This window comes from Gadus morhua, chromosome 21 (assembly GCF_902167405.1).
Source record: "Gadus morhua chromosome 21, gadMor3.0, whole genome shotgun sequence".
In the NCBI taxonomy this organism is placed as follows: domain Eukaryota; kingdom Metazoa; phylum Chordata; class Actinopteri; order Gadiformes; family Gadidae; genus Gadus; species Gadus morhua.
This window is the reverse complement of record NC_044068.1, coordinates 15,332,145-15,344,258: the sequence shown is the minus strand read 5'-3', so window position 1 is coordinate 15,344,258 and position 12,114 is coordinate 15,332,145. Positions and strand designations below refer to the sequence as shown.

Here is a 12,114-nt window from a genome sequence, read left to right as displayed (position 1 = left end):
AAGGAGCATTCTAGAAGAAGGCTGATCAGGCGTCCTATGGGAACGACTTCAAAGGAGGGAAACTGAGAAAAAATAAAGACGATCCCTTAAGCAATTAGAATGATTAATGTACATTCCTAATCACAAAGTTTGATTAATACAGAACTGGGGATTTTTCTTTTTTGCTTTGATAAGACATGTATTCTCCATTAACTACATAATGAGCCGAGCGTGTGAGCGTGCGTGCCCGTGCACGGTTGAGTTTGTGTGCGTGCTCATTAACAAACTACCAGAGGCCTCAGATCTGAGAGACTTCACTACGGGTCAAAATCACCTATGTGACTCAATCACGGGCTGCCTTCAGCCAATCAGCTGCGCTGTCACCAGGGCTAGTGTCTGAGCTGGCCGCCTCTAGTCCAGACCCCCCCCACGCCCCCCTGCCCCCCCCCTCAGCGCCCCCCCAATGTGAAATCCCACTAATATAGGGAGACGCTCCTTGTCACTGACGGCTAGCTGAACCAATCAACTTTCAATAATACCGGGCTTGGATGAGTAATAAAGCTGTCAGGAATACCATGCAGACGACTGCCAGCTATCTGATTCATCCTGCTGCCCGCTGTAATAAAGTGCTCGGTGTCAACAATTGGCCTAGAAGGAGGATATAGCTGGTGGGATAGCAAAGCTGCGGCGCTATCTGATTCATGTGGCTAACAGTAATAGCTTTCCTGGTGCCTTAGCGGTCACCCAGCTGCCTTAGCGGTCACCCAGTGGGCCCGACATGCGCTTTTGTTATCCCATCTGTTGACCAGCAGCGCGGGGGGGGGGTGTGGACAGACCTGGGTCCACGGTCCAGCTGCTAATCTCACCGCACACACAACACCACGGAAATCATGTTCACTAGCAACACCGCACAAGCCCCTGGGAACAGCACAACGGCCACCTCTACTTACAGAAGGACGCACTACCTGTGTGTCTTCTGCTCTTTCGGGAACATTATGATGCATGCTACAAATTTTTCCACACTTTTCACACACATTTAAGATGACGTGCGTGTCTTCTGTGCACGGTTTCAAACGGCGGCACGTTTCTGATGTGTGTGAGTGCGTGACTGCATGGCTGAGTGACTGCACGACTGCGTGACTGCGTGACTGCATGCGTGTGTGATTGCGTGGCTGCATGCGTGTGTGATTGCGGGACTGCATGACTGCGTGCGTGACTGCGTGTGTAATTTACAGTCCATCTCTCAGTAATGGTATGCACCCTGTGCCAATGGTGTACAAGGTTCCAAAGCTCTCACTTAAATAGAGCCTGCAGAGCACAATGTGTTCGTCAACTGTTTACTCTCAACACTAAGGGGAGTTTTCAACGCTGGGCTTTAAGCATGACACTGAAGCACAACGCATCAGCCTGGCTGATTGCGTGGGGAATTCTCTGTATAAGGGGTCTCCTTCAAGTTACGCCTTCGGCTACAGGGGGGAAATTCCACAGTAAAAAGGAAACATTCCACTTCACATTTCAGGTATCTCACGTATTAGTCTGAAAGATACCAAAACCTATTTTTTGCCACCTAAATTCCTAAAATGCAACACAATAACCATTCCACAACAGAGAGCGAAATCCGTTTCTATTCTGGCGACAGCAGAAACATGCGAAGGTGTTGGCCAGGAATGAGCAGCAACAATCACATGTGCTGTGGTTGCACTAATAGCAGTCGTGACATTGTAGCCCAACACTGGAAAGGAATGTCCTCAATTCAAATTCTTGCAAACTTCAGCTCCCACTATGTTTTCTCTGACTGTTGAGCAGAGCTCTGTGAGAGATGTATAAACTGCTTTTAACCGCTTATATCAGAAGGCTCTGTGTGTGCGTCCTCTGTTATAAAAGTCGCCTATGGAAATCAAGTGTGTGCAATTGACCATAGATAATAACACATACACACACGCACACACACACACACACACACACACACACACCTTTTCTTGTGATTTTTCCTGCAATATTGGTTAACACTTCCTTATTTACCCAAAGTCCTGCCAACTTGAGACACACACACACACAAACTAACAAGTTGCCAATAAATATAAGAGCAGGCATAGAGACATAATGTCTTGGTTGCATTCAAACTTGGTGGCTTGTATCCAGATAAATCCTCATAGAGTCTGAGACGAATGCGATCAAACTAGCCACGCATTTCTGGTCACCTCTTGTGACTTTATATCCACACTCTACATGTACGTATACTAGTGCTTGCAACACTCCACCATCTGCATTGCTGCTTTGGTATTAATATTTAAAGTAAAATACATTAAAATAAATATAAACTCAGTTTGAGCCAAGCTGTCCCCCAAGTGCAGTTGGACTTTCACTCCATTAGATATGACTAAAACTATATTAATGTGTGCTGGAAGTTCGGGACGTATTTTGACACGTACCTCGGAAAACCTCCAAATGCATTTTTGACATGCGTCTTGAAGGAATATTTAGTGTTCACACCTCTATTGGAATATGGGATCAGATTCCCCAAGAAGTTATATTAGGCTGGATGTGAACAGCCAATGTTTCCCCAGGAATGTGACAGGCTATTGACTTACTTTAGTGTGTTAAACATTAACACGGCCTGCCTATCTGCAATCCTACGTCTTTGTTTCCCTGTATTTTGGTCAAGTCGTTTAACCGGGGATCATTTGATCATTTTCAGAAGGCCGTAATCATAGAAGAATTCATCTGACTAGTGTTCAATAGTTGGTTGATGAGGATCAAGTATATGTACAATTTCACAATACCAGTATTATTAGAGATATAGCATCGGGTTAGTGTCCTCGACAAATTACATTAACGTACCACAGTGCAAGTAAACATTGGTTTGTAACACAGACTGCTATCGAGACGAAAGATCAATCGATCCAGCAGATGCCGATAATTATAGTTCTATGAATGTTGCTCACCACTATGGATGCAATGAAAGTATGGTGACTGTTGGGTGGCTATAAAGATACCAAGAATGCCAGCCACACTGGCCTAAAAGGTGGGGTTTGTTTCCTTTTTCACACTAGTACTGCCTCGCTGTATTCCACATGTACCTCTTCACAGGTATCCTCTTCGTTGTTACGTTCGTTTTTTTTTTTTTCTTTTAATTTCCTAAAGGACGTCTGTTTCACCTCAACTGTAAACTAGTGCTGTGAAGGGTTTTCTGTGATTCTTTCGAGTGTGTCTAATGAGGGCAGTACTAGGTCTATGTATTCAGTAAGCAACGCCCTTATGCATATTCACTGACAATTAAATTGAATGTATGTATATGCTCATTAAAAAACTTGAATTGTGATTTTTGCTTGACAATTTAATTGACATTTTTTAATTGCAATGTTGTTTTGCTTTATTTGATGAATAAAAAAATGTATCAGCCAAGATGGACGTCAAGATTGATATTTTACGGCCTATTTAAATTGTAGTCCACCGATGGCCGCTAATTGGCGGCTTACGGACACCCTCGATGACACTTATCAAAGATGTAATAATTCTGAACTTTTGGCTTAAAAAATTATAAAATCTTTGTATTTTACTTATTTTATAGTGATTTAATGTCCAAATGCTTTTGAGTGCGTGAGTGCGTGAGTGAGTGAGTGAGTGAGTGAGTGAGTGAGTGAGTGAGTGAGTGAGTCCGTGAGTGAGTGAGTGAGTGAGTGAGTGAGTGAGTGAGTGAGTGAGTGAGTCCGTGAGTGAGTGAGTCCGTGAGTGAGTGAGTCCGTGAGTGAGTGAGTGAGTGAGTGAGTGAGTGAGTGAGTGAGTGAGTGAGTGAGTGAGTGAGTGAGTGAGTGAGTGAGAAAGAGAGAGAGAGACAGTGCATCCAGATGGGTCATTAATGCCCCCCCTTCACCACCCCACTATTCACAAGGACACAGAGAGGCCGAATGCATGCTAATCGCTTCCTAATCAGCCTTTGTGATTGGCTGCCTCGCTAATGAAATAATAGTGCCTCATTTGCATAATAAAATAATTAGAAGACTTGATAAAAGCTCAAGGACAGAGAGGAGCAAGTACACGCACCCACGCACTCACCAACACACATGCACACATTCGACATCTAAGGGGAGCCATGATTTAAAACATTATAGGATGGCATGTGACAAATCTTTTGCTGTCACTTTAAACCGCACTGTAATGCAGTAGCAGCAGATTAGGGGACCTCGACCCCGTTCAACCAGCGGGTGGGAGGGAGCGTTTGCGTCCTCTAATGTACGTTTATACGAACAGAGCGAAAGGTCAAATGTTTGATCAGGCCCCTGAGTGGGGGCCATGGTTATTTACATGCCCCCCACTAAACTCCATTATACATACCAATCACACCAATATATTATTTCGGCATTCCGATGGGGGCCCCTGGCAGAACGCTTAGTCAAAGGGGGGCCCGGGGGCCTCTACCCCCTTTGTATGGATCCGCATGGCCCAGTTGGAGTTGCTGTTCATTTTCTCCTATTTTTCAACATCAATTTCGGATGCGCAGACGGTTTGGAATGTAAATGCTTGAGGAGGCAGGCAAGGCAGGGGTGGGGGGGGGGGGACGACAATGAAATTGATTTGGAAAAGAATCTGCTAACCATTCACAGCGAATAAACATGTCTGAATGAAAATAGAATCTCCTCTTGCAGAAGCAAAACAATCTTTGATGAAATCAAAGATTGTAAACAGGGAGGGAGCCAAAAGTTACATTTCTTAGAGAGGATTTGTAAGGATAATACATTTATTTGTGTAGATATCAGGCAGAGATAACATCATTGACCAACCACGGGACAAAGGTCTAATGAACAATTGTTAATAAAAACGTATTGAATATGTTTGACTGCACATTTTGTCATTCATCATTCAGAAATGTCTCATTTTTGGCACAAAGTCTCCCTCAAACTTGTGTCTAGTAGTCATCTGTGGAGCTCACCATTCCTGTCTGCCGAGAAATGTATCAATTATGAACAAAGAGCAGATCCGAGAGAAAATGGAGGGACAGAGAGAGAGGTGGGTGGGGAGAGCGTGAAACTGAGATTTGCACAAAATGTGATTTATTTTCTGCAGATCACACAACTAACCCCGGAGGGTAGTGTGCTTGTGATAACAAGCACATGTCCACACACACACACATGCATACACACACACACACAAATAATTAACTGTAAAAATGTAAATCCATCCCATCCCTTTAACTGGCTCTGTCTCTTCAATCCATCTCTCCTCACCCTCCTCCACTCGCTTTTGTTTTTATTTCGTCCCTCCATCTCTCTTTCCCTTTTACTCTGGCCCGCCATGCGTTAATAATCCATTTAATGAGGATCAATAACTATTTAGGCTGGTGGCACTGCCGCCATTAACCACTGAGACAGGAGGGCGAGGGCAGCAGGCGGTCTGAGACAGAGCAGGGACGAGGTGACACGTTTGCGCCCGTAAAAAGAAAATCCTTTTCAAGGACAATGATTGCATTTGCTTCATTAAAATCCAATTTTCAAGAGCTCTTAATCACATTCTCCCTTCAAAATCATTGCAAATTTTGGGCTAAGTCCAGCAGCTTACTGTACTGGCTGACCTGCTTTCTACACCAAAGCGCGGGCCATTTTTCTCTGGCTGCAAGATCAAATCAAGGCTTTTGGTCGTTTGTGCTCTGGTCTCCAAACGCCAGAGAAATCCTCGGACCGTGGACCGAAGTGAAAAGGGGAAGCCAGAGTAGGGAAGCGGAGAGAAGTGGGGAGGCGGAGAGTAGGAGATGAGTGGCTCTTGTCAGGGCATCCATTTCCCCGGGCCGTCACTCTGACTTTTCAAATGCTAAAAGTGTCACTGCTGCAGAGGGGACACTCCCGTTTTGGAGTGGCCGCCATTGTTGTGTGTCTGCACTCATCGTACCATGGCTGTGTGTGTGTGTGTGTGTGTGTGTGTGTGTGTGTGTGTGTGTGTGTGTGTGTGTGTGTGTGTGTGTGTGTGTGTGTGTGTGTGTGTGTGTGTGTGTGTGTGTGTGTGTGTGTCCAGATGTTAGCGGCATGAAGGGCACTCATAAAGTTATGTCGCATCATTTTTCCTCTCCACATTCCCCATCACCCCCTCTCCAAAACACACTTCCAGAGAATAGGTGAAATTAGCCTGAAATTATACAAGTTGACATCAGAGGGTCCGCAACACACACACACACAAACACACACACACACGGTACCATGAAGGCACACAGAGGGAAAAACAGACACGCATGCACGCACAAACACATACATGGCCCCGTCCCGGCCGCCATCCCTATACCCTCAGACTCCGGATTCACAAACACACATGCCATGCCTCAGTGGCACTTGCAATGTAGCGTAACAGCATCAAAGCCCCATGAAGACACACCTCACCCGTGAAGACACGCACACACACACACACTTATATATGTAGCACATTCTCATAGTAGCGGTTTAATTGGAAGTGCTGAAGGCAGAAGAATTTCTCCTTCATCTCACAATGCTGTAATTGAATCTGTGGCTTTCTCGTGTGTACGCGCAGGTTGAGCTGATTCAGTGGTTTTCAATGACGGTAACAGTGAAAAAACCAAATCTCTCTCGTACTCCTTCTGTGGCAGTCTTCTCCTCCCCTTGACCCCTTTCTACCCATCTCCAGTTCCCCATTCAAACACTTTGAGCGCTGGGTCTTCTACTGACTGTGTGGGGACTAGCGGGGTTCTTCTGGGTTAGAGCTTTGACTCCGAACTTCGTTTTTCGAATATCAAAAAATAAATCAATATTCGAACGAATATTAGGCAGCCCTTAATATTCGAACCTGTTAAGGGCAGGCCAAGAGGGAGAAATGTCGGAGAACCCGACGCAGTCTATTCATAATATTGTAATGACCACGGAAGAGGCAGTGAATGAAGTATTGATTAGACAGCGATTTATTAGAAACCTAATAAGCCGTTGGAACACGCAAGACCGGTAACCATAGCCACGCCGGTAAACAAACCCTGCAAAGCTCAATCCAGGTCTTACCGAAGGCATTTAATGGTCAAAATATGATTAATAAATATTTGAATATATTCAAATATTAATAAACAAACAAACTTCGAATATGATTCTTGGGCAAAAGTCAAAGCCCTACTCTGGGTTATAGCATTTGACCACATATCTCATCTAATTCCTTATGGTGCATTATTATTTATTTAGACCTCCACAGGTGCTGCTGTTTCACTGCTGTCACCAAGGTGAAAGCCTAGTGTTACGGACTTACGCCTTCCAATAGGCTCAAAGGCTTCAGCCAATGGGAGCTCTTCCCTTGACATAACAGTTCGGACCAGACACGGATCAAAATAATATTATTCACTGTATAGGAAGGAGAAGATTCAATGCAGCACGGTGAAAAAAAAACAAAGCCACGTATCCGATCCCCAACTGTACCTCAACCTACGCTGTGGGCATGAATAAATCTTTAATGGGGACGCAGAATTCAACGTACATGTATCAAGATGTTTTCTTCAGTGACTCACAAAAATGTGTGTGTGCGAGTGTGCGAGTGTGTGTGTGTGTGTGTGTGTGTGCGCGTGCGTGCGTGTGCGTGTGTCCCCATAGTGCTAAATTCCTCATGGTGTCCCCAGACTTGCCGACAACATGGCGTCCTGTTGAGAACCAACTTAACCCCTTGATCCTAATGGCTTCCTCACCTACATGAGAAAATCTATCGTCGCCGCGGTCCGCCAAGTCTGACTCTGCTTGAAGAAAAAATAGAGAAATAAAAGTTTCTCCCTGTACCTCTCCAGCCTCCCCCCCCCCCCGAACCTTTTGCGTTGGCCCGATTTAGCAGCTTGCTGGGGGTCACAGACCGCCGTGGACACTACACACACACACACACACACACACACACACACACACACACACACACACACACACACACACACACACACACACACACACACACACACACACACACACACACACACACACACACACGCACGCACTCGCACGCGCTATCCGCCCATCTCCCCGTCGATCATCTCCGTTACTATTCAAATGCTGACATTTAAAACGACTTCAGAGGGGCCGGCTGGCTGTGCTGCCAGATAAGGCGAGCCGAGGAGGACGGACTCAGGAGGGGAGAGATAGCACACAGAGAGAGAGGAGATAGAGAGATGACTAAAGGAGAGGGAGAGTGTGGGGAGGGGGGGGTGGTGTCAGATGATGGTGCGGGATGCCTTATTGTAAAAACAGGACAGGATGAGAGAGCGACGCACACTGGAGGTTTAAAGGAGAGCTAGGGGGAGAGTGGGGGGGCGAGAGAGGGAAGTGATGAGAGAGATGAAGAATATGTACACTGAAAGGAAAAAAATGATATGGAGGGGGACGTGGTGTGGGTCCTCTTAAGCATTCTCTATCGACAACATCACTCCACTACAGCACCCCCCCCCCCCCCCCCCCACCTCGCCTCCCAGCCTGCTAGTGACTCCACTCCCCCGCTGAAGGAGTCAAATTTCGTCTGTTTCTCAGGGAAACCGTGACCCCCCTCCACCCCCCTCCGGCCGTTGGCTGTTTTTCTCTCTCATCTTGCCCAGTTTACCTCGCATTCCACCCATCTATCCTTCCGTTTACCAGGCCTCTCTCTCTCTCTCTCCCTCCCCCCTCTCTCTCTCTCTCCCTCCCCCCTCTCTCTCTCTCCCTCCCCCCTCTCTCCCTCCCTCTCTCTCTCCCTCCCTTCCTCCCTCCCTCCCCGCTCCCCTCTAGGTCCGCCTCAGCCAGAGTCCTTCGCGAATTTAACAAATTGTCTTCTTCTTTATGGCTCCGGTTTGATTGGGACCAGACGCGCTCCGCTTCCCCCGGCGAATCTGCGCTCGCCGCAGACCGTTTTGCCGGCAATGAAAGCACACACCCCGCTTTATTACCGCGCCCTCCCTCCCCGTCATATCCCTCACTCTGGTTTGTGTGGAACGGCGAAAAAGAGACGTACTATACAACGTCTACCGCCAGAGGAATTGCTAGGAGACATGAGGGTTAAGGGTACAATGGCTACACCCCCCCCCCCACACACACTGTAAACCCAAAGAACCCATTTGGGAGATTCCATGTAGATGTGTCATTTTGATGAGTCCGGGAGGGGGGGCTGGGGCAGGGAGTTGTTGGTTTCCCCCCCCCCCCCCCCCCCTCCCGGTTCCCGACACACAGTTGTGTAACTGTGTATTAGCCAGGGGTTGAGAAACAAAGTTCTGTCAAGAGAAGGAGATCTAGAGACAAACAAGTCTCAACGGGTGGCGTCGCTTCTCTATAATCAGCCCACGCACATGTAAACACACACACGCACACGCACGCACACACACACACACACACGCGCACACACTTGACCTACAAAAAGTGCCCAAGCCACTGACGGGCTGTACGCAGACACTTAACCTGAATAAGCTCAAAGCACATCGTAGCTCATAACAATGATTAAGAGGTGGGTGTAGCTGGAGTCAGGGGACAACGGTGAGGGGAAATAAGGTACGGGAGATGTTAATGATTCTCTACAAATCTTTTGAAACGGGCAGTTTGACAGAAACAGCCAGGGCGTGTCTACTGTCCCGTGGTTGCTACAGCACACGATTTTCACTGCCGCGGCTAAACGGCGTGGAGGCTCATGGGACGGGTGCCTCCGCGGGTTGAAGCGTGAAACTGATCCAGGAACATGAGGCCTCGCACGGCTCCCAGCCCTGGTCCCGGGCTCTCAAGGAAAAGATGAAAAATAAAGTGACTTTCTGTTGTTCATCCATCAGGCATGGGTTTTCAACCATTTGAGTCTGGCCGTCTGTTTGTAATTATTGTTTTCCTTACGTGTCAATGGTCCACTCTTCTTTCTGTTGAAATCACTTGGTCTGTAACTGTGATACCATCATTTGTAAACTATAATAAGTGAGCAGAGTGATTGCTCTCTCGACCTGCCGAGCAACTAAGTACACTTTGAGTCACCGTGTTGAGTGTAGGAAACACAGGAAGTGGCTGCAGCAGGGATCAGCTTACACGCACAGGTACCAAGGCTAAATGTCTGGGAGTGGTTTGTGTTCTTAGGCTTTGAGGAATTGGGAGGGCCCAGAGACACACACACACATACACACACATGTGCACACACACACACACACACACACACACACACACACACACACACACACACACACACACACACACACACACACACACACACACACACACAGAGGACACCAAGTTGGCAGGCATCTGTTACACCTTGAGACCAAGATGTACGGTCCGTTCCTCCTGTGATTCGATGAAGGGGAAATTACCAGGGGGACTACAACTGAATAACGCTTCAGCCATTGTAAAGGGGCTTTTTTGAACAGGCCAATCCGGAACGAGCCTAGGGGAGCTGCGCACCTCTTAGCCAATCGGGACACAGCTGGGGCTTTGAACAGAGAAACCAGGTCTGGTGTGGACGAGATAAGGGCCGAACAAACAAACACTGTGTGCACACACATATGAACACACACACACACACACACACACACACACACACACACACACACACACACACACACACACACACACACACACACACACACACACACACACACACACACACACACACACGCACACACACGCCAGATGGTGGAAAAGGAGAAGAGTGGGCCATCTTAGAATAAAAAATAAATAGGAGGCGAGGGATGAAGTTGTGACGAGAACAGAACCGCAAAGAAAAAACGTAACAAGGGAAGACGGCGGTGGTGGGGGGGGGGGGGGGGGGGGGGGGGGAGGAGGATGGATGAAGGGCAACTCTTTGCAAGTTCAGCAAAGGAAGGTAAAAACTGAAGTGGAGCACCATGCGCAGGTTAATTCTGTAGCGGATAGCTTAGCGACTCAGCACTGCAGCCGCGTTGAACTGCCTGGCCGACTGCTGCCAATTGTCTGTCCAAGAGTTTTTATATTTTTTTGTCCTGACCCGAGTGAACTGATTTACCGAGCGGCCTGCGGGTGGGGGGGCTTTAGGGTCTCTGCCGCTGCCTGTTTATGCAGCAGTAGCATTTCTGTTGTTCAACCCGTGCTACGGATGAGAAGGAGAAAAAAACGTCCACAGCGACACACAATGAAGACCCTGAAACAGCAATAATATACCGGGAGAGACCGGGCCGTGATAGAGAGAGATGACTGGGGTGGGGGGGGGGGGGGGGGAGAGAGACCGGACCATGATAGAGAGAGGCCCCGGGGGGGGGGGGGGGGGGAGAGACCGGACCATGATAGAGAGAGAGGACTGGGGGGGGGGGGGGGGGGGGGGAGAGACCGGACCATGATAGAGAGAGAGGACTGGGGGGACGGGGGGGGACGGGACAGACGGACCGGGTGTGAGACAGGACCAGGGGAGAGACAGGACCGGGGGAGACAGGACCTGGGGGGGGGGGGGGTGGGGACCGGGGAAGAGCGACGGGCTCGGGGGAATGAGTCCGTCAACCAGACAGAGACAGAGAGAGAGAGAGAGAGAGAGAGAGAGAGAGACCGAGAGAGAGACACAGAGAGAGAGAGAGACAGAGGCCGAGAGACATTTAATATCATATTTTGTAATATCATAAAACGAATAACGAACTAAAACCAGCCAAACTTGACTTGAAATGAGGAGGGAAAAAGATCCAAGAATAACACGCATAAATATGCACACACACACACACACACACACACACACACACACACACACACACACACACACACACACACACACACACACACACACACACACACACACACACACACACACACACACACACACACACACACACTGAAAAGAAGGATTTCAGGCGGATAACTATAAAGCGATCAAAATGGAACGTGTGACAAAAGGAGGATTTGCATAAAGGAGACAAACAAACACACAGACAGGCCTTTTATCAGTGCGGTGACACAGTTCTGTCGAACCAAAAAGTTTTTAATGACCGTGTTTATTGTCCTGAAGGAGGGTGCAGCCGTGGTTTGGGGGAGTGTACGTACAGTAGGGCATTATGGTGAAAAGTATCTCTCTCACACACACACACACACGCACACGCACACGCACACACACACACACACAATATTTATACCCGTCTGCCTCCGGGTCATAGACTGTGTCTTTGTGTGCATGATGCATAGACGAGTCTTGCGTGTGCGTACATGTGTGGTGTCACCTTCAGCTGTA

The 12,114-nt window shown here is 47.9% G+C and overlaps 1 protein-coding gene across 21 annotated transcripts in view; it reads right to left on the bottom strand.

Moving 5' to 3' along the window:
* ptprk (protein tyrosine phosphatase receptor type K) overlaps positions 1-12,114 on the bottom strand; it is a 98,548-nt gene that overhangs the window by 62,829 nt on the left and 23,605 nt on the right. The window lies entirely within an intron of this gene.